Source organism: Mirounga angustirostris, unplaced genomic scaffold (assembly GCF_029215605.1).
Source record: "Mirounga angustirostris isolate CCGP_5_RB_7025 unplaced genomic scaffold, mMirAng1.0.hap1 SCAF_17, whole genome shotgun sequence".
Taxonomy (NCBI): Eukaryota; Metazoa; Chordata; class Mammalia; order Carnivora; family Phocidae; genus Mirounga; species Mirounga angustirostris.
Window position 1 is genome coordinate 3,780,752 of NW_026991725.1, and position 22,578 is coordinate 3,803,329.

At 37.4% G+C, this 22,578-nt stretch overlaps 1 protein-coding gene across 1 annotated transcript in view; it reads right to left on the bottom strand.

Annotated features, from left to right (window-relative positions):
• The window catches only part of EFCAB5 (EF-hand calcium binding domain 5), a 165,088-nt gene extending 143,882 nt beyond the window's left edge, over positions 1-21,206 (bottom strand). The window contains exons 1-3 of the mRNA XM_064582306.1: positions 20,890-21,206; positions 18,407-18,456; positions 17,808-17,870 (exon numbers count right to left, since the gene is read on the bottom strand). The gene's annotated coding sequence lies outside the window, so the exon portion shown is untranslated. The remainder of the gene's footprint in view (positions 1-17,807; positions 17,871-18,406; positions 18,457-20,889) is intronic.
• Between the last annotated feature and the right edge of the window lie 1,372 nt (positions 21,207-22,578).

Genomic DNA, 22,578 nt, shown 5'->3' on the forward strand with positions numbered 1-22,578 from the left:
CAGGCACCCACCTTTTCACTCTTAATTGTGTTTTCTGATGAACTTTTTTTTTTTAAGATTTATTTATTTTGAGAGAGAGAGAGAGAGCATGAGTGAGCCGGTAGTGGGGGCGGCTGAGGGGCAGAGGGAGAGAATCTTTCAAGCAGACTCCCCAGTGAGCACCGAGCCAGATGTGGGACTTGATCCCACGACCCATGAGATCATGACCTAAGCTGAAAACAAGTGTTGGAGGCTTAGCCAAGTGAGCCACCTAGGCACCCATGAACAGAAGTTCTTAATTTTAATGTCTATTTCCCAAGCTTTTATGTACAGCATTCTTTGTGTTTTGCTTAAGAAATCTTTGTCTACTCCCAAATCATGAGAATATTCTCCAATGTATTTTTCTAAAATGATTTATTGTTTTATAATTCACATTTAGATAGAAAATATATGTAGAATTTATTTTTGTGTGCCGGGTAAGGTAAGACTCAAAATACATTTTTTCCATGTGGCATCATTATTGAAAACACCTCCTGTTTTAAATATAGGACTTTCTGGGGCACCTGGGTGGCTCAGTCATTTAAGCATCAGCCTTCGGCTCAGATCTCAATCCTGGAGTCCTGGGATGGAGCCCCACGTAGGGCTCCCTGCTCGGTGGGAAGTCTGCTTCTCTCCCTCTACCCCTCCCCCTGCTCCTTCTCTCTCTCTCTCTCAAATAAATAAATAAAAGCTTAAAAATAAATAAATAAACAAACAAACAAATAAATAATTAAATGACTTTTGACTGGACTATTCTGTTCCATTGCCTTATCTATCCTTATTATCATGCCACCCTAATTTCTGTAACTCTATTACAAATAATGATATTTGGTGATATAAATCCTTTCATTTTATTTTTCTTCAAGATTTCCTTGGCTTTTCTGGGTCCTCTGCATTTCCACATACATTTTAGAATCAACTTGTCAATTTATACACACACAGACACATATAGAGAGAGCCCTGCAGAAATTTTGATTAGAATTACATTGAACCTAGAGGTCAATTGAGGGAGAACTGTTATCTTAACAGTATGTATTAAGTCTGTAATTCATAAGTATCCTTTTCTTTTTTCTTAAATTTTTAAATTTAAATTCAATTAATTAACATATTATTAGTTTCAGAGGTAGAGGTCAGTGGTTCATCAGTCTTATATAATACCCAGTGCTCATTACATCACATGCCCTCCATAATGTCCATCACCCTGTTACCCTATCCCCCCACCCTCCTCCCCTCCAGCAACCCTCAGTTTGTTTCCTACGATTAAGAGTCTCTTATGGTATGTCTCCATCTCTGGTTTCGTCTTATTTTATTTTTTCCTCTCTTCCTATATGACCTCTGTTTTTTTTCTTAAATTCCACATATCAGTGAGATCATACTATAATTGTCTTTCTCTGATTGACTTATCTCACTTAGTATAATACCCTCTAGTTCTATCCATGTCATTGCAAATGGCAAGATTTCAATTTTTTTGATGACTGAGTAGCATTCCATTGTGTGTGTGTGTGTGTGTGTGTGTATATATATATATATATATACACACACACATCTTATATATATATATACCACATCTTCTTTATCCATTCATCTGTTGATGGACATCTGGGCTCCTTCCATAGTTTGGCTATTGTGGACATTGCTGCTATAAACATTGGGGTGCAGGTGCCCCTTTGGATCACTACATTTGTATCTTTTTGGTAAATACCCAGTAGTGCAATTGCTGGGTCATAGGGTAGCTCTATTTTCAACTTTTTGAGGAAACTCCATACTGTTTTCCAGAGTGGCTGCACCAATTTGCATTCCCACCAACAGTGTAAGAGGGTTCCCCTTTCTCTGCATCCTCACGAACATTTGTTGTTTCTTGTATTGTTAAATTTAGCCATTCTGACTGGTGTGAGGTGGTATCTCATTGAGGTTTTGATTTGGATTTCCCTGATGCTGAGTGATATTGAGCATTTTTTCATGTCTCTTGGCCATTTATATGTCTTCTTTGGAGAAATGTCTGCTCATGTCTTCTGCCCATTTCTTGATTGGATTCTTTGTTCTTTGGGTGTTGAGTTTGATAAGTTCTTTATAGATTTTGGATACTAGCCCATTATCTGATAAGGCATTTGCAAATATCTTCTCTCATTCTGTTGGTTGTCTTTTGTTTTTGTTGACTGTTTTTTTGCTGTTGCAAAAGCTTTTTATCTTGATGAAGTCCCGATAGTTCATTTTTGCCTTTGTTTCCCTTGCCTTTGGAGACGTGTCTAGCAAGAAGTTGCATCAGCCAAGGTCACAGAGGTTGCTGCCTGTGTTCCCTCGAGGATTTTGATGGATTCCTGTCTCACACTTAGGTCTTTCATCCATTTTTAATCTATTTTTGTGCATGGTGGGAGGAAATGGTCCAGTTTCATTCTTCTGCATGTGGCTGTCCAGTTTTCCCAACACCATTTGTTGAAGACACTGTCTTTTTCCATTGGATATTCTTTCCTGCTTTGTCAAAGATTAGTTGACCATAGAGTTGAGGGTCCATTTCTGGGCTCTCCATTCTGTTCCATTGATCTATGTGTCTGTTTTTGTGCCAGTACCATACTGTCTTGATGATTACAGCTTTGTAATAGAGCTGGAAGTCCAGAATTGTGATGTCACCAGCTTTGCTTTTCTTTTTCAACATTCCTCTGGCTATTCGGGGTCTTTTCTGGTTCCATACAAATTTTAGGATTATTTGTTCCATTTCTTTGAAAAAAGTTGAGGGTATTTTGATAGGGATTGCACTGAATGTGTAGATTGCTCTAGGTAGCATTGACATCTTCACAATATTTGTTCTTCCAATCCATGAGCATGGAACATTTTTCCATTTCTTTGTGTCTTCCTCAATTTCTTTCATGAGTTTTCTATAGTTTTTAGAGTACAGATCCTTTGCCTCTTTGGTTAGGTTTATTTCTAGGTATTTTATGGTTTTTGGTGCAATTGTAAATGGGGTCAAATCCTTAATTTCTCTTTCTTCTGTCTCATTGTTAGTGTATAGAAATGCAACTGATTTCTGTGCATTGAGTTTATAACCTGCCACTTTGCTGAATTCCTGTATGAGTTCTAGCACTTTTGGGGTGGAGTCTTTGGGGTTTTCCAGATAAATTATCATGTCATCTGCAAAGAGTGAGAGTTTGACCTCTTCTTTGCTGATTTGGATGCCTTTTATTTCTTTTTGTTGTCCGATTGCTGAGGCTAGGACTTCTAGTACTATGTTGAACAACAGTGGTGATAGTGCACATCCCTGCCATGTTCCTGACATTAGGGGGAAAGCTCTCAGTTTTCCCCATTGAGAATATTTGCTGCGGGCTTTTCATATATGGCTTTAATGATATTGAGGTACGTTCCTTCTATTCCTACATTGTGGAGAGTTTTAATGAAGAAAGGATGCTGTACTTTGTCAAATGCTTTTTCTGCATCTATTGAGAGGATCATATGGTTCTTGTCCTTTTTTTTCATTGATGTAGTGTATCACATTGATTGACTGCCAATGACAAACCACCCTTGCAGCCCAGAAATAAATCCCACTTGATCGTGGTGAATAATCCTTTTAATGTACTATTGGATCTTATTGGCTAATATTTTGGTGAGAATTTTTGCACCCATGTTCATCATGGATATTTGTCTGTCATTCTCCTTTTTGGTGGGGTCTTTTTCTGGTTTTGGGACCAAAGTAATGCTGGCCTCATAGAAAGAGTTTGGAAGTTTTCCTTCCATTTCTATTTTTTGGAACAGTTTCAGAAGAATAGGTATTAATTCTTCTTGAAATGTTTGGTAGAATTCCCCTGGGAAGCCATCTGGCCCTGGGCTTTTGTTTGTTTGGAGATTTTTGATGACTGCTTCAATTTCCTTGCTGGTTATGGGTCTGTTCAGGTTATCTATTTCTTTCTGTTTCAGTTTTGGTAGTTGATACATCTCTAGGAATGCATCCATTTCTTCCAGATTGCTTAATTTGTTGGCATATAGTTGCTCATAATATGTTCATATAATTGTATTTCTTCAGTATTGGTTGTGATTGCTCCTCTTTCAATTATGATTTTATTTATTTGGGTCCATTCTCTTTTCTTCTTGTTAAGTCTGGCCAGGGGTTTATCAATCTTATTAATTCTTTCAAAGAACCAGCTCCTAGTTTTGTTGATCTGTTCTACTATTCTTTTGGTTTCTATTTCATTGATTTCTGCTCTAATCTTTATTATTTTTCTTCTCCTGCTGGGTGTAGGCTTTATTTGCTGTTCTTTCTCCAGCTCCTTCAGGTGTAAGGTTAGGTTGTATATTTGAGACCGTTCTTGTTTCTTGAGAAAGGCTTGTATTGCTATATACTTCCCTCTTAGGACCACCTTTGCTGTATCCCGCAGGTTTTGAACAGTTGTCTTTTCATTTTCATTTGTTTCCATGAATTTCTTAAATTCTTCTTTAATTTCCTGGTTGACCCATTCATTCTCTAGTAGGATGCTCTTTAACATCCATGTATTTTTGTTCTTCCCAAATTTACTTTTGTGATTGAGTTAAAGTTTCAAAGCAATGTGGTCTGAAAATATTCAGGGAATGATTCCAATCTTTTGGTACTAGTTGAGATCTAATTTGTGATCAGTAGGTGATCTATTCTGGAGAATGTTCCATGGGCACTAGAGGAGAATGTGTATTCTGTTGCTTTGGGATGGAATGCTCTGAATATATCTCTGAAGTCCATCTGGTCCAGTGTGTCATTCAAAGCCCTTGTTTCCTTGTTGATCTTCTGCTTAGATGATCTGTCTGTTGCAGTGAGTGGGGTGTTAAAGTCCCCTATTATTATTGTATTATTATCAATGTGTTTCTTTAATTTTGTTATTAATTGGTCTATATAATTGGCTGCTCCTATGTTAGGGGCATAAATATTTACAAATGTTAGATCTTCTTGTTGGATAGACCCTTTAATTATGATATAGTGTCCTTCCTCATCTCTTATTATATCTTTGGTTTAAAATCTAATTTGTCTGATATAAAGATTGCCACCCCACCTTTCTTTTGATGCCATTAGCATGATAAATGGTTTTCCACCCCTCATTTTCAATCTGGAGGTATCTTTGGGTCTACAATGAGTCTCTTGCAGACAGCATATCAATGGGTCTTGCTTTTTTAAAAAAATTATTTATTTTTTATTTTTAAAAGATTTTATTTATTTATTTGAGACAGAGAGAATGAGAGACAGAGAGCACGAGAGGGAAGAGGGTCAGAGGGAGAAGCAGACCCCCTGCTGAGCAGGGAGCCCGATGCGGGACTCGGTCCCGGGACTCCAGGATCATGACCTGAGCCGAAGGCAGTCGCTTAACCAACTGAGCTACCCAGGCGCACTGGGTCTGGCTTTTTTATTCAATCTGATACCCTGTGTCTTTTGATTGGGGCATTTAGTCCATTTACATTCAGAGTAACCATTGAAAGATATAAATTTAGTGCCATTGTATTACCTGTGACTGTTACTGTATATTGTCTCTGTTCCTTGCTTTGCTTAGAGGATCCCTTTTAATATTTCTTGCAGGGCTGGTTTGGTGATCACAAATTCTTTTAGTTTCTGTTTGTCCTGGAAGCTTTTTATGACTCCTACTTTGGATGACAGCCTATCTGGATAAAGTGTTGGCTGCATATTTCTCTCTTTTAGCACCCTGGATATATCATGCCAGTCCTTTCTGGCCTGCCAGATCTCTGTGGATAGGTCTGCTGCCCGTCTAATGTTTCTACCCATGTAGGTTACAGACCTCTTGTCCTGAGCTGCTTTCAGGATTTTCTCTTTGTCTCTGAGATTTGTAAGTTTCACTATTATATGTTGGGGTGTTGAGCTATTTTTATTGATTTTGAGTGGGCTTCTCTGTGTCTCCTGGATTTTGATGCCTGTTTCCTTCCCCAGATTAGGGAAGTTCTCCACTATAATTTGCTCCAATATACCTTTGGCCCCTCTCTCTCTTTCCTCTTCTTCTGGGATTCCAATTATTCTAATATTGTTTCACTTTATGGTATCACTTATCTTTAGAATTCTCCCCTTGTGATCCAGTAGTTCTTTATCTCTCTTTTTTCCAGTTTCTTTATTCTCCATCATTTGGTCTTCTGTATCATTAATTCTCTCTTCTACCTCATTTATCCTAGCACTTAGAGCCTCCATTTTTTATTGCATCTCATTAATAGCCTTTTTGATTTCGACTTGATTAGATTTTAGTTCTTTTACTTCTTCAGAAAGGGATTGTCTAGTGTCTTCTATGCTTTTTTCAAGCCCAGCTAGTATCTTTATAATCGTTATTCTGAAGCCAGTTCCGACATCTTACTTATATCCAAACTAATAAGGTCCCTAGCAGTCATATTACCTCTTGTTCTCTTTTTTGAGGTGAGTTTTAACATCTTGTCATTCTGTCCAGAGAAGAATAGATGAATGAGAGAACAAAATACTAAAATGGAAACAACAACCCCAGAGAAATATACACTAAACAAATCAGAAGAAATCCGAAACTGAAAAAAGAAAATTAAAAAGAAAAAAAGAGAATATAATCAGACATGTGAGCAGAATAGAGCAATACACTAGATTCTGTGTGTATTTTGGTCTTTTTTTTTTTTTTAGAAAACTAGATCCCAAAATTGTAAAGAAAGAAAAACATATATGTACAAAAATAAAATTAAATACAATGAAAGGATAGAATGTAACTGTAAAAATTAAAATTAAAAGACAAAAAAGAAAAAGACAAAAGGAAGGAATATAAACAGACAGGTGAACAGAACAGAGTAATACACTATATCCTGAGTGTATTTTGGTCTGTTTGTTAGAAGAAACTACATTCCAAAATTGTAAAGAAAGAAAAACTTATATATGTACAAAAATAAAATTAAATACAATGAAAGGATAGAATATAACTGTAAAGATGAAAATTAAAAAGACTTTAACAAAAGAAGAAGAAGAAGAGGAAGGAGGGGGAGGAGCAAAAATAAGAGAATATGATCAGACAGGTGAAGAGAACAGAGACATGCACTAGATTCTGGGTGTATTTTGGTTTGTTTCTTAGAAGAAACTGCATTCCAAATTGTAAAGAAAGAAAAACTTACATATGTACAAAAATAAAATTAAATACAATGAAGGGATAGACTATAACTGTAAAAATGAAAATGTAAAAAGATTTTTAAAAAAGAGTTGGCCTGTCTCTCTCTCTGTCAAATAAATAAATAAATAAATAAATAAATAAATAAATAAATAAATAAATAAATAAAATCTTTAAATAAATAAAATAAAAAATCTGAGAAAGATTTTAATTGACTTGGTATAAATTTTATGCCTATTTCTGAACCGTCCACAGCACTGAAGGGGTGGTAAATATTATGACTGATCAGGTTTGGATCACCACCTATCCCTGGAAATAAAGGGGTGGAGTCAGCCACATCTAAACCAAATGAATTAAGGACAGAAGGGTGGTTTCCCAAAGAGATGTTGGACACACAAAAAAAATTATCACCACAGAAGAAGTGGTCAACAGTGTCAAATGCTGCAGAGAAATCAAATGATATAAGAAGTAGAAAGTATATATTGGATTTAGCATCCAGTTATTTTTCACTGACCTTAGGGCAATTTCTGTGATAAGAATGGAAAGAACCAGGACTTCATTGGGTTGAGGAGGGGCTTGAAGGTGAAGTGTAGACTGGAAAAATGGACAATTATTTCAAGGAATGTGATTGTGAAGGGAAGGATTTTTAAAGGTGAGGTAGTCTTGACTATATTTAGAGAGTGATGGGAAGGAGCCAACATAGAGAGGAAAACAGAAGCTACAACAGAGAGATTAGATGATGGTCCTCAGAGTCTGAGAAGATATGAGAGATTGAGATCAAGAATATATAATAAACTTGGATGAGGTGTTTCCTACACTTTACTGAGGGCACTCCCTCTAAGAGCCTCTATTTTTTGTGGAATAAAATAAATATTGTTAAAACCAATGAAGGGTGGGATCATAGGCTTAACTGTGCATAATAAAAGTTTGAAATAATTGCTATGGAGGTAAAAAGAAGCAGACAACAAACACATAGATAGGTTTCCAAGTAATACAGAAAGTCCATCTGAGATGGAAGACCATATATTTTTGTTGGTGTTAGCACATAGAATTGTATGATTTTTTCCTAGCCTAACTCTGGGTTCCCAGGACCTAGCTAACTCAGGCTCTGAACAATAAGCTATCAGCAATTGCACTACTGGGTATTTACCCCAAAGATACAAATGTAGTGACCTGAAGGGGTACGTGCACCCCAATGTTTATAGCAGCAATGTCTACAACAGCCAAACTATGGAAAGAGCCAAGATGTCCATCAACAGATGAATGGATAAAGAAGATGTGGTACACACACACACACACACACACACACACACACACACACACACACAGGAATATTATGCAGCCATCAAAAAAACCCTGAAATCTTGCCATTTGCAATGACGTGGATAGAACTAGAGGGTATTATGCTAAGCGAAATAAGTCAATCAGAGAAAGACATGTATCATATGATCTCACTGATATGAGGAATTCTTAATCTCAGGAAACAAACTGAGGGTTGCTGGAGTGGTGGGGGGTGGGAGGGATGGGGTGGCTGGGTGATAGACACTGGGGAGGGTATGTGCTATGGTGAGCACTGTGAATTGTGTAAGACTGATGAATCACAGACCTGTACCTCTGAAACAAATAATACAGTATATGTTAAAAAAAAAAAAAGAGAGAGAGAGAGAGGAAGAAGATAGTAGGAAGGGAAAAATGAAGGGGGGCAAATCGGAGGGGGAGACGAACCATGAGAAACTATGGACTCTGAGAAACAAACTGAGGGTTCTAGAGGGGAAGGAGGTGGGGGGTGGGTTAGCCTGGTGATGGGTATTAAGGAGGGCATGTACTGCATGGAGCACTGGGTGTTATACACAAAAAATGAATCATGGGGAGCGCCTGGGTGGCTCAGTCGGTTAAGCCGCTGCCTTCGGCTCAGGTCATGATCCCGGGGTCCTGGGATCGAGCCCCACATCGGGCTCCCCGCTCAGCTGGAAGCCTGCTTCTCCCTCTCTCTCTGCCTGCCTCTCTGCCTACTTGTTCTCTCTCTCTCTCTGTCAAATAAATGAATAAAATCTTTAAAAAAAAAAATGAATCATGGAACACTACACCAAAAACTAATGATGTAATAAATGGTGACTAACATAACATAATCAAATAAAATTTAAAAAAATTAAAAATTAAAAAAATAAGCTATCAGATTTTTTAATATATATATATATCCATGGCTGCTGAGGTGATTGGCATGAAAAACTTAACGGGAATATTAAGTTTTTTCTGACATGGCCATGGAGATGAAGTAGTTTCAGGCCTTTTCAAATATTACGCACTGGTCAATTTACTTCTGTGTGCTGAAAAAGGTTAACAGTGCCCAGCTGAACCACAATAGGATGAGGGCCATGTATTATTAAAGTCTTTTGCTTTTGTTATTTTGTGGATGCAGAAGAAAAGAAGAAATAGATACAGAAATTATTTTTATACTCATTATTTTTAAGATAACCAGAAAATAGTTATTGATTCATGCCTCAATCATTAATAACTCTCATTAAATAGTAATAGTGCAATAAAAGTGCAAGAGATGAGAACCTCCATAATATAGAGCAGTGTTTTTTTTTTAAATCTTATTTATTAGTAAATATTTAAGACCTGTAAGTATAATGATGACATAATAGGTAGCCATGTATCTACTCTTAGTTTAAGAAAAAATTTACCTAAATATTAAAGCCTCCCATACACCCCTACTTTAATAGAAACTCTGTTCTGAATTTCATGTTTATCCTTTCCCTGCATTTGTTTATATCTAAGCAGTATAATATTGTTCTTCTTGCTTTTAAATTTTACAAAAATGATTTCATGCCATGTGTATTCTGTGACCTTTTTAATACTTAATATTATGTTTGGAAATTCATCTCTATTGATTAAGCACAGCTCTATCTAGTTTATTGATTTTTTAAATTTTTTATTTTGATTCCACTTAGTTAACATATAGTGTTATATTAGTTTTAGGTGTATAGTATAGTGATCTGACAATTCCATACATCACCCAGTGTTCATCATGACAAATGTATGCCTTAGTCCCCATCACCTATTTCACTCACCCCACATCTTTTCCTTGTTTGTTTTGTTTCTTAAATTCCACATATGAGTGAAATCATATGATGTTTTTCTCTGACTGACTTATTTCACTTAGCATTATACTCTAGCTCCATCCATGTCTTTGCAAATGACAAGATTTCATTCTTTTTGATGGCTGAGTTGTGGCATATATATCTTTATCCATCTATCGATGGAAACTTGGGCTGCTTCCATAGTTTGGCTATGGTAGATAATGCTGCAATAAACGTTGGAGTGCATGTATTCCTTTGAATTAGTGTTTTTGTATTCTTTGGGTAAATATCCAGTAGTGTGATTGCTGGATCATAGGGTAGTTCTGTTTTTAACTTTTTGAGGAACTTCCATATTGTTTTCCTCAGTGGCTACTCCAGTTTACATTCCCACCAACAGTGCACAAGGGTTCTCCTTTCTCACATCCTTGCCAACACCCGTTGTTTCCTGTGTTGTTGATTTTAGCCATATCTGGGTGATATCTCATTATAGTTTTGATTTGCATTTCCCTGATGATGAGTGATGTTGAGCATCTTTTCAAGTGTCTGTTGGCCATCTGGATGTCTTCTTTGGAGAAATGTCTGTTCATGTCTTCTGCCCATTTTGTAATTGAAATATTTGGGTTTTGGGTATTGAGTTGTATCAGTTCTTTATATATTTTGGATACTAACCCTTTATTGGATATGTCGTCTGCAAATATCTTCTCCCATTCCATAGGTTGTCTTTTAGTTTTGTTGATTATCTCCTTCTCTGTACAGAAGCTTTTTATTTTGATGTAGTCCCAGTAGTGTATTTTTGTCTTTTGCTTCCTTGCTTCAGGAGACATATCTAGAAAGAAGCTGCTTCAGCCAATGTCAGAGAAGTTACTGCCTGTGCTCTCTTCTAGGATTTTTATGGTTTCAGATCTCACATCATCCATTTTGAGTTTATTTTTGTGCATTGGTATAAGAACATAGTTTAGTTTCATTCTTTTGCATGTTGCTGTCCAGTTTTCCCAACACCACTTGTTGAAGATACTTTTTCCCATTGGATATTATTTCCTGCTTTGTCAATGATTAATTGAACATATAATTGTGGGTTTATTTCTGGATTTTCCATTTCATTGATCTACGTGTCTATTTTTTGTCAGTACCATACTGTTACGATTGCTACAGCTTTGTAATATAACTTGAAGTCTGGAATTGTGATGCCTCCAACTTTGCTTTTCTTTTTCAAAATTGCTTTGGTTATTTGGGGTCCTATAAGGTTCCATAATAAATTTAGGGTTGTTCATTCTAGTTCTGTGAAAAATGCTTTTAGTATTGTGATAGGGATTGCATTAAATCCATAGATTGCTTTGGGTAGTATAGACATTTTAACAATATTTGTTCTTCCAATCCATGAGCATGGAATGTCTTTATATTTCTTTGTGTCATCTTCAATTTTTTTTTTTTAAAGATTTTATTTATTTATTTGACAGAGACACAGCGAGAGAGGGAACACAAGCAGGGGGAGTGGGAGAGGGAGAAGCAGGCCTCCCACTGAGCAGGGAGCCCGATGCGGGGCTCGATCCCAGGACTCTGGGATCGTGACCTGAGCCGAAGGCAGATGCTTAATGACTGAGCCACCCAGGCACCCCAGTGTCATCTTCAATTTATTTCATCAGTGTTTTATATAGTTTCAGAGTACATGTCTTGCACCTCTTTGGTTAGGTTTATTTCTAGGTATCTTATTATTTTTGGTGCAGTTATAACTAGTTCATTAATTTTTCACTGCTTCATAGTATTTAATTATATGACTGTACTGTAATGGATTTATTCATTCTCATTTTTGGTGGGGAGTTTACCCACAAATATTTTTAAATTTGTTTTATTTATTTATTTAAAATTTCCCCTAGCCTTATTGAGAATACTCTGAAGAATACTTTTATATCCTACCTAGATAGTATCCATCTTTCTGCCCAGGAAAAAATTAAGTAGAGTATGAGGAAACTCTTGAAAAGCCAATATTTCATCTAAAGAATGTTTGATGTCCAATAGCGAATAGTATTTATGAACCTCCTCCCAAGTTTTTATTTCCTCTTTGGCTAATTCTCTTATTCCAATATGGGGGCAGTAAGGAGGGTAGTATAAATGTTCTCCCTTACCTCTCAGTTTGATTTGCCAACAAGTTAGTCACGTTTTTGAGGGGGAGGGGATGTTTCCACTCTGGTTCATCACAATGCTCATTAACATACAATGATTTTGTTCTTGTTTTAAATAAGTGTGAAAGAGAGCAATTCTTTAAAGTCTGCAGGTTCTACTGTTACTCTCTTTGCTTTTACCCTCTCCAGCATAACCCAAAGAGGATCCTCTCCTGCTCTAAAGGTAGTGCTACAGATGCATAGCAACTTAATATCTACCCATGTGCCATGGTTCATATGTACACTCACACATGAACTAGGACATTCTCTATCTTGCTGCAGACTGCTAGTGCTTCTCTAGTGTGCTTGGCTATGATAGGTTGCTAAGCAATAATCCTAGTGTTTGCACTGATATGCAGAGTGGAAGAAGATGTGTATTTGGTTACAACTCTAGTCAAACACTTTTCTCTTAGAGCCATAAAACCAAGAAAAGAAAAGGAGGCACAGCAATAGTAGGGTTAATAAATCAGGATTCTAAGCAAGCCTATCTGCAGCTGTCTTTTGACTGAGTGACCTCTGAGTTCAAGGACCATAAATTATAGCACTGCCCAAGGGCAAATTCTGAGGTTCAATTGAATATAGTTTCAAACAGGTACTGGGTTTTTTAGCAGGTTTATGCTTGGACATTCCTAAACCTTTTACAGATTGACTGATTCATTATACATTTACTCAATAATAATAATGCCTCATTTTGTGGCAGGCACTATGCTAAGCACTGGAATTCTTTTTCAGGATTACCTTCCTAAACTCTTCATAGCATTAAAAACCTTTTAAATTCTTCCCCAACATGTACATCTTCACCCCTGTATTAATCCAGCTTCTAACATACAAAGACTTATTCGGGTACTTTGGGCATAAATGCTTCCAACTAAATAAATAGGGACACAAAAGAATTCCATATTCGTATTTTGAAAGGTCCATCCTTAAAAATGACTTTTATCATTTCTTGCATTTAGTTCATGGCTCCCTGCTGGGAATGGCCTTGGTACAAACCTATTTAAGGACATATATAGGAATGAATTATTATCCATGTTCTAATAAGCTTTAGCAGATTCTTTCTTCACAAGAGGGCTTATAACATTAGTGGGACTGGCTACTGATTAAACTGGTACAAATTGACCCAGCAAGGCTACTCAACTAAATGTGCGATGTTCTCCTTAAATACAAGCCCTGTCTGACTTCTCCAAAGAAGACACACAAATGGCTAACAGACACATGAAAAAATGTCCATTATCATTAGCCATCACGGAAATTAAAATCAAAACTACATTGAGGGCGCCTGGGTGGCTCAGTTGGTTAAGTGACTGCCTTCAGCTCAGGTCATGATCCCGGGGTCCTGGGATCGAGTCCCGCATCGGGCTCCTGCTCTGCGGGGAGCTTGCTTCTCCCTCTCCCACTCCCCCTGCTTGTGTTCCCTCTCTCGCTGTGTCTCTCTCTGTCAAATAAATAAATAAAATCTTAAAAAAAAAAAAAAAACTACATTGAGATACCACCTTACACCAGTTAGAATGGCAAAAATTGTCAAGGCAAGAAACAACAAATGTTGGAGAGGTTGTGGAGAAAGGGAAACCCTCTTACACTGTTGGTGGGAATACAAGTTGGTACAGCCACTTTGGAAAACAGTGTTGAGGTTCCTCAAAAAATTAAAAATAGAGCTACCCTATTACCCAGCAATTGCACTACTGGGTATTTACCCCAAAGACATAGATGTAGTGAAAAGAAGGGCCATATGCACCCCAATGTTCATAGCAATGTCTGCAATAGCCAAACTGTGGAAAGAGCCGAGATGCCCTTCAACAGATGAATGGATAAAGAAGATGTGGTCCATATATACAATGGAATATTACTCAGCCATCAGAAAAGATGAATACCCAACTTTTACATCAACATGGATGGGACTGGAGGAGATTATGCTAAGTGAAATAAGTCAAGCAGAGAAAGTCAATTATCATATGGTTTCACTTATTTGTGGAACATAAGGAATAGCATGGAGGACATTAGGAGAAGGAAGGGAAAAATGAAGGGGGGGAAATCGGAGGGAGAGACGAACCATGAGAGACTATGGACTCTGAGAAACAAACAGGGTTTTACAGGGGAGGGGGTGGGGGGACGTGTTAGCCCGGTGATGGGTATTAAGGAGAGCATGTACTGCATGGAGCACTGGGTGTTATACAAAAACAATAATCGTGGATCACTACATCAAAAACTAATGATGTATTATATGGTGACTAACATAACATAATAAAATAAAATTAAAAAAAAAACAACAAGCCCTGTCTGAAACTCAGCTGGCTTGATTCTAACATTTGTACAGAAGGTAGAATGACTAGAGAGGAGGAAAAGAAGCACTATTAAATACTATTGGAATTAAGATTCAATAGCTGTAGGAAAATGCATTTTCCTACAAAACTTTGTTAATCTTAGGGCTATAAAGTAAGAACAGATTTGAGTAAACATATTTTCTCTCTCTTTTTTAATATTTTATTTTTAAGTAATCTCTACACCCAACATGGGGCTTGAACTTAAATCCCCAAGATCAAAAGTTGCACACTCTACCGACTGAGCCAGCTAAGCACCCTGAACAAACATATTTTCAAAAAATGACTTCTCAAAATGTAAGTTAAGCTCATATCCTGAAAAGTACAATAACTAAGATAAAGAATGAGGAATTCACACGTACACTTAAACACAATATTTTCTTTGCAAAGATCTGTATTTGAGTGCATTCTGAGAGCTGCCTGACAAGATAACATAATTTTAATTTTGACAAGTATGTAACAAGAATAAAGACCCTTCCTTTGGTATGTTGAAATTGAATTAACCGTTCCTATTCCCACTTCTTACATATTCACACACACACACACACACACACACATACACACACACGTTTACAAAGAGAGATTTAAAATATTAGGCTTAATAGTGACTGGTCACTGAATAAAGAAGTATAATGCATTGCAATTAATATTGCAATAAGCAATTGCAATGTTTTCAGTATATATCATATACTGGGGTGAATAGACTTAAACAAAACACACTCCCCTCCACCATACATTGAAAAGCAGTAACGGAAATTGAAAGTACAAGAACAGGAAATACCACAAACTCTTGACTGGTAAGTTTTCTAGAGAGGCAGTCAGTCACATTATGGAATACATGTGTGAAGCTTTGCACGTGCAAATTTGGTCACAAACTGATTAAAGTGAAAACATAATTAAATTTATAACAATTCTGTTTGGCATGTTTAAAATGAAAGAGTTCATTTAAAAACCTGGCTGAAGGGCATCTGGCTGGCTCTGTCAGAAGAGCATGCGACTTTTGATCTTGGGGTCATAAGTTCAAGCCCCACCTTACATGTTAGAGATTACTAAAAATAAATAAATAAACTTAAAAAAAAAAACCTGGCTGAAATGATTAAGGTAAAGGTAAAGTATATGTAGTGGTAATGGTGGTGGAGGGTGGGAGTGAGAAAGAAGTAAAATCAAGAAACTGGGGTTGGGAGGAGAGGCAGGTGGAGAGGGACATTCCAAGAAACTTTTTAGAAGTTAGTGAAGCTAAGAAAATATTACAAGTTTACAATAAAAACAGAATGCGTGTTGGAAAGTTTGGTTCTTATTGTGTACGTATTATAATGTACGTTAATAAGAAAAAATAGTAAATAATTGCTTTTAATTGGTTTAAGAGACAGAAAACCCTTTGGAGAAAAATAAGCACCTAAAAGTTAAAAGTAGCATCTATATAGCAATTTATAGTTTAGAGAATGCTTTAATAATTATTATTGTAATTCAATCTATCACAGCCTAGCACATACTAAACACTTAATGCTTTAAAATGAATAGAAGCAAATTTCAATTAATTAAATTGTTAAATTTCAGATAGTGTCAAGAATTTTTATTGCACAGGATTTCACTAAGTATCTGAAGTTAGAAGAACTGTAATGACAGGGATGAATGTCTTTCCCACTTGTTTTTTGTCTTTGATCCTATAAATTTCCAATGTGCATAATTATGTGGGATTTGGGTTAAGGATGGGGCTAGAAGTCAAACAGAATAAATGTGTGGTCAAAGTACAGAGGTAAAAGGGAGAAACAAACAAACAAACAAAACAATAAGCCTGCCAAATCACTTGTGTTCTTCATCTTATTTTTGCATTAATGGGTATGTGTCAGTCAGCTCTCAGCTAAATTTTCTCTTTAAGCACAAGATGAATAAAGTTGCCTCGAAAGTATTAACAGATGGTGAGGGGAGTACATTTTTAACTATTTCCCAAATTGTATTTAAAATACCCCTTGGATTATATTTTTTTAAAGGTAAAATCTTAAGGAATACATCCCCAATGAAAATATAATTATTTTAAATTCCACTGTATGGGGGAAGGCTAGTTCTCTACCTTGGGATTTGATTTCATCTGCTGCTGTTTCTACCTCATTGCTGCTGGTGTCTAATGCAAAGCTGCCTGGTTCACTCTGTGAACTCTGAAAGGGGAAAAGAAACATCAATTTCTGAGAAAAGAAACCTTTTCCTCAAAGATACATCAACTCTCCCAGTTAAAGAATGCAGATAAATGCCTTGTAGGAGTTACCAAACATACTGCTTAATTTTTCTAGAATTTAATGCTGTGTACTAGAAGCAAAGCAGTAATCACAGTCTTACTGCATCAACAAGATAAAATGCATCGGCTCAACATGTCATCCCATCTTCCTGTGGCTAACAAAGTGATGTGCTAAGAATATTATTCCAGATGTACATTAATCCTCAAAGTATTGTATAAGGTATACAATACTTTCTAGAAACATAATTTGAGACCACCGCATAGTGAAACCGGACTTTTGAAAATGCTACTGTTTTACTATTAGAATCACTTTCCATGTTTGTGGTGGAAAGAAAAATATTTCATCTTAACTAAAGAAATTAAAGCTTAGTTTTATGAATAAATGGTGGCAAATAGCTTTTTGTGCTCATGCTGATGTAGTTTTGTTTGTTTTGTTTTCATGCTGATATAGTTTTAAAAGAATGATAATAGAATATTTTTAAGACTCATATTAGTGAACTTAATGGTGAATCATATTTTTAATTGCCTCCCCTTTTGTATAGAATATTCTTCCTCATTGAAGTCTTGTATTCAAATAAACACAAAGTTACTTAAATTATTAACATGGGAATTATATTTTCAGAATGAATAGTGAAGTTACCCTAAAAACTGGTGGTTATTGTACTCAGGGTAATAGTTCTGATTTTAGAAAGCACCTTTATTTACCTATAGTTTATAATAGCTTTTCACAAATAATTTACCTGTCCATGGAAGCTTCCTGCAACTGACTCAAATGAGTCAGCTTAATGATTAACATGAGTTTGCTCTTTCCCATTTGCCATTTTGTTTACTTTTTTGAATACCCACATATTTTCTTTTCCTTCTTCATAAGAAAACTAATTTGTCCAGTTTACTCTCCAGCATTAACATCTGATTATTTATGAAAACTCTACCTCAGTAGGCTCTTTGACTTCAGGTGCTTCCTCTTTCCTTTCTTTGTCTTCTTTTCCATCTTCCTGAAATGGAAACAGTGTTTGTAAGTGGCATCCAAAAGAAGCTAAAGATAAAATTAACATCTTATACTCTAGTATAGCAAGATTTTTATGTAAAAAAATTTACATAACGGGCAAATATCATACCAAATAAAATCATACAAAGTAGCTGTATTAACAAATTCAAACAGTAACAGACTTGTTATAAATGCCAACCAACTAGAAGCAGACTCCTGGGACCCGACTACCATTTGACACCCCCCAACCTCTTTTTCTTAAGTAGACTACATACCCAGCATGGAGCCTAACTCGGGGCTTGAACCATGACCCGGAGATCAAGACTGAGCTGAGATCAAAATTCGGATGCTTAACCGAGCAACCCGGGCACCCCTGACCCCATTTTTTTCAGCACTTTTGTCACAACTTGATGCAGAATATTTCAACTAAAAAGAGAAATAATTAAGTGACAATATATGATATTGTATCTCAATTTTCTCAAGAATGTTGATTCCCAAATCCTCTCATAGTTAAGTGGTTAGAAATCTATGTAAGCCAGGTACCTGAGCAGGTTTGGGTTCCTCTTGAGATGCTGACTCACTCATCTGGGCCACTGAAAAGTATCATCAAATGGTAGGGAAAAGTATTACCAGACCAATATTAATAACAAAAAGAGAGAAAGAAAATATTAGTAAACAACAAAAAGTACTACAGAAGACCGAAATCACCCCCAACCCCCAATGCATCCCACCATTCTATTGAATGGTAAGTTCTCAACTGTTAAACTTTTCAAACTCTGCTACTGTTATAGCTGTTGTTACTGGCCAAAACTAGATTAGTGCTAGGCTAGTACCCAGGGAGACAGGAAAACTCAACCATTAATAATCACCACCATTAGCATTAAAAAAAGAAACACACACACAGCAACAGTAATGCAAGTAAATTTTTTTTAAAACATTATTATCATCCTCATTAATTTTTGAAATAACAATTCAGATGAGGTGAAGTGAATTTTTTTTTTTTTAAAGATTTTATTTATTTATTTGAGAGAGCGAGAATGAGAGAGAGAGCATGAGGTGGGGAGAATCAGAGGGAGAAGCAGACTCCCTGCCGAGCAGGAAGCCCGATGCGGGACTCGATCCCGGGACTCCAGGATCATGACCTGAGCCGAAGGCAGTCGCTTAACCAACTGAGCCACCCAGGCGCCCTGAAGTGAAATTTTGATGGCCACCCAATTCGTGTGAGAAAGGCATATAGACAGAGTAATGATCTCACTACAAAGCATTTTTTTGAATGAGGAGTTCTGACAGGAATGTGATTTATCTTGTTTATTCATATTAAAGAATTAAAGTGGATAATTATCAGATCTCTACTTCACTGCAAATCACTGCAAATTTGGTTACAAATTATCAAAATCATTGCTGTGCCAAAAATCATTTAAGAATTTGTGTATATTGGGCGCCTGGGTGGCTCAGTTGGTTAAGCGACTGCCTTTGGCTCAGGTCATGATCCTGGAGTCCCGGGATCGAGTCCCGCATCGGGCTCCCTGCTCAGCGAGGAGCCTGCTTCTCCCTCTGACCCTCCACCCTCTCATGCTCTATCTCATTCTCTCTCTCAAATAAATAAATAAAATCTTAAAAAAAAAAAAAGAATTTGTGTATATTTAGGCTAGGTTCTATGTAAAAACTAAATTTTATATCCGTGGCCTCTGCCTCTAGGGCAGTTACAATCTAGGGAATAATCTGAAATGGTATCTTTATACTGTGCTAGAGTATTTGCATTTCTTTTTATCAACACAGTACATGTTCTAGTTGAATAAACTGAAATTACTGCCTTTGGAGACAACAGATTCCAACACTTTAGAATAGCTGCCTCAAAGCCTTTTTGAGGCAGTTCATAAATAATAAATAATATAAAATAGATTTCTTTGGTAGGTCCCAACTGTACATTCTCACAGACTGCTTTCTTTGCTTATGGTGTCAATCTCCTGAAATTGCTAAGAAGTTCCCTTCCATTTCTTTTAAAATCCATTTTGTTTGGATGCACCCAGATAAATCCAATGCAATAAACCTTTATTGGGTGTCTTCTCTATGCAGTAGACATTAGGGTTGTAAAGATGAGTAAGACTTGTGCTCAGGGAACCAGGAAAACTTCCTTTGAAGGGTTCCTAGTTTAGTGATGGAAAAAGCGATAAACAGATGCAATTCAATCTGCAAAGTTCAAAAGTAGAGGTGCATATAAAACGCTAAGGAACACAGAGGGGTAAGCAATTACTTTTCCCAGGGCGGTCAGGGAAGTTTTCACAGAAAGATAGATTTCTAAACTGGATTTTAACAGGCTAATAAGACATTTTTGTGTAAAGGAGCAGGGGGAAGAACGTTTGAGGCAGAAGGAGCAATACACACTAGGGTATGCAAGTTCAAAAAGTGAAACACTGATGGAGCAGAGCATACTTACATAAAAGAAAATGGCAGGAGATGCAGCTGAAAAAGTCACTTTTCAATCTGTAAAGGTTTATCAAGCTGAATCAAGGAGTTTGGACTTTACTCTGTACTTTTTAAGCACAGGATAGATGGGATCAAATTGGTGTCTTTAAAAAGTTACCTCCACCAGCAAATACTAGAATTATGAAAGACTGGGGAAAGAGAGAATGAACGTGGATTTTGCACCTGAAATGTTGCACCTGCAGTAAATGGCCCTCACTCTAGTCTAGGTTCTGCCAGACATTGCCAATACCCTAACCATACCCCTTCAGCTTTGCTTTTACAGTACATGTGGATGGTTTCTGACCTCAAGCACCTGGAATTCTGTCTGAGCATTCCTGCCAGTCCAAATGTGGGGATAGGCGAGAAGTGTGTGGGGAGTTGATATCTTACAGGATAAGCCTCAGCCAATGATGGATAAGAAATTGCATATAGTCCCATAGGTGGAACGTTTCTGTCTCTCAGAGTTCCCCAATGGGATAGAACCTCAGTTGTCTACAGTGCAACCTGCCCAATAATAGAGGCGTCTTTCACTTTTCTGTATTACTTCCCTACTCCCTTACCATTATTTCCTGGAACCACCTCCCAGATGAACTTGCACTCAACTCCTTGGATCAGGGTCTATTCTGAGGGAACCTAAACTAAAACAGATACAATGATCAGGACTGGGGGCAAAATTGGATCTAAAGAGTAAAAAAGAAATAGTTAATGTTCACTGAGTGTTTTTTTCATGTTTACAAGGCTGAATGGATGATGATGCCATTAAATGAAATAAGGAAAGGAGAGAAAACAGGTTGGAGGAATGGTAAGAGTTTGAGTTTGGAGGTGTTAACACGTTTAAGATACCTATTCAGTAGTCTGATAGAAGTTTCCAGTAAGAATCTTTTTTTTTTTTTAAGATTTTATTTATTTGACAGAGAGAGATACAGCGAGAGAGGGAACACAGCAGGGGGAGTGGGAGAGGGAGAAGCAGGCTTCCCGCTGAGCCGGGAGCCCGATGTGGGACTCCATCCCAGGACCCTGGGATCATGACCTGAGCCAAAGGCAGTCGCTTAACCAACTGAGCCACCCAGGCACCCCTCCAGTAAGAATCTTAATGACACTGAAATATATTATGGTGCATTGGTAGGAAGTTATGCAGAATCAATTCCACTGGAAAATGATAGAAACACTGTCCAGTCTGAACAGTACTAACTTGCATTTTAATTACTTAAAATGCATAGCATTCTGCACACCTCACGCTCCCACCCATAAGATTCTAGAGTCATTCTACTTAGATTGTCAGCTATGAGACAGAGTTTTTGTGAATCTGTTAATGGCCCTTTACATGCACTCCCAGTAGATTTATAAATTGGTGAATTGCAGCATTTGGCATCTTGATTGGCAAGACTGTCAGTCATATATTAAAGGGTAGCCAATTATCCTTGAGGAAGGGGTTTCCCAGTGTAAGAGAAATCATACACAATTCTGATTTGTCAGACTAATAGAAGATCAGAAATGTCATTTAGTTAGATTTCATGAGTCTTAAACTCCTGGGTACTGACAGAAAGATGCATTTGCAGGAGGATGCTAGTGGAGCTCACCCAATAAGAATATCTTCTAGGAGAAGAAAGAAAAAAGCTAAAGATAAACGCTTGCTGATGAACACTTAAAGGTAAGGCTAGGAGAGAAAAGCCAGGATAAGAGAGAGATAACTGCTGAGAATGGCAGGAGATTCCTGCAGCTATTTGTCTGCACGCTGCTGGCCTGACTCCCATTATCAGCCTCTACCCGCTGTGCCTGTGCCAGAGCAGGCTCCTGCAGCCCCACAAGTATATACCAACGACCAAGGTCTGTACGGCTATTGGTGGATCTGGACTGAACCCTAACCCTTGTCATTGGTCTGCACAGCTCCACTCACTTGCAGTTAACCCTACAGTTGTACACCTGCAATACACCAGCCCCAACTCCCATCACTGGCCTCCCCTGCCAAACACATGCCTACAGCTAGCCCCTATAGTCACACATGTACGCATTGACAGCCAGAGCCACTGCAGCTGCCTGTGTGCCTGCAGTTGGTCCCAGCCCCTGCTGAGGGCCCTAACCTTCACTACTGCACATCTGTCTGCAACTGGCCCCTGCAGCCAGCCTCCTCAACTGACCCCACAGCCAACTGTGTGCAACCACTGGCTGTGGCCACCATCACTGGCTGGCATGATCCCTAGCCAGTAGACTGGAGGTTCTGTTAAAGAATCCAACAGTCCTGGGGTACC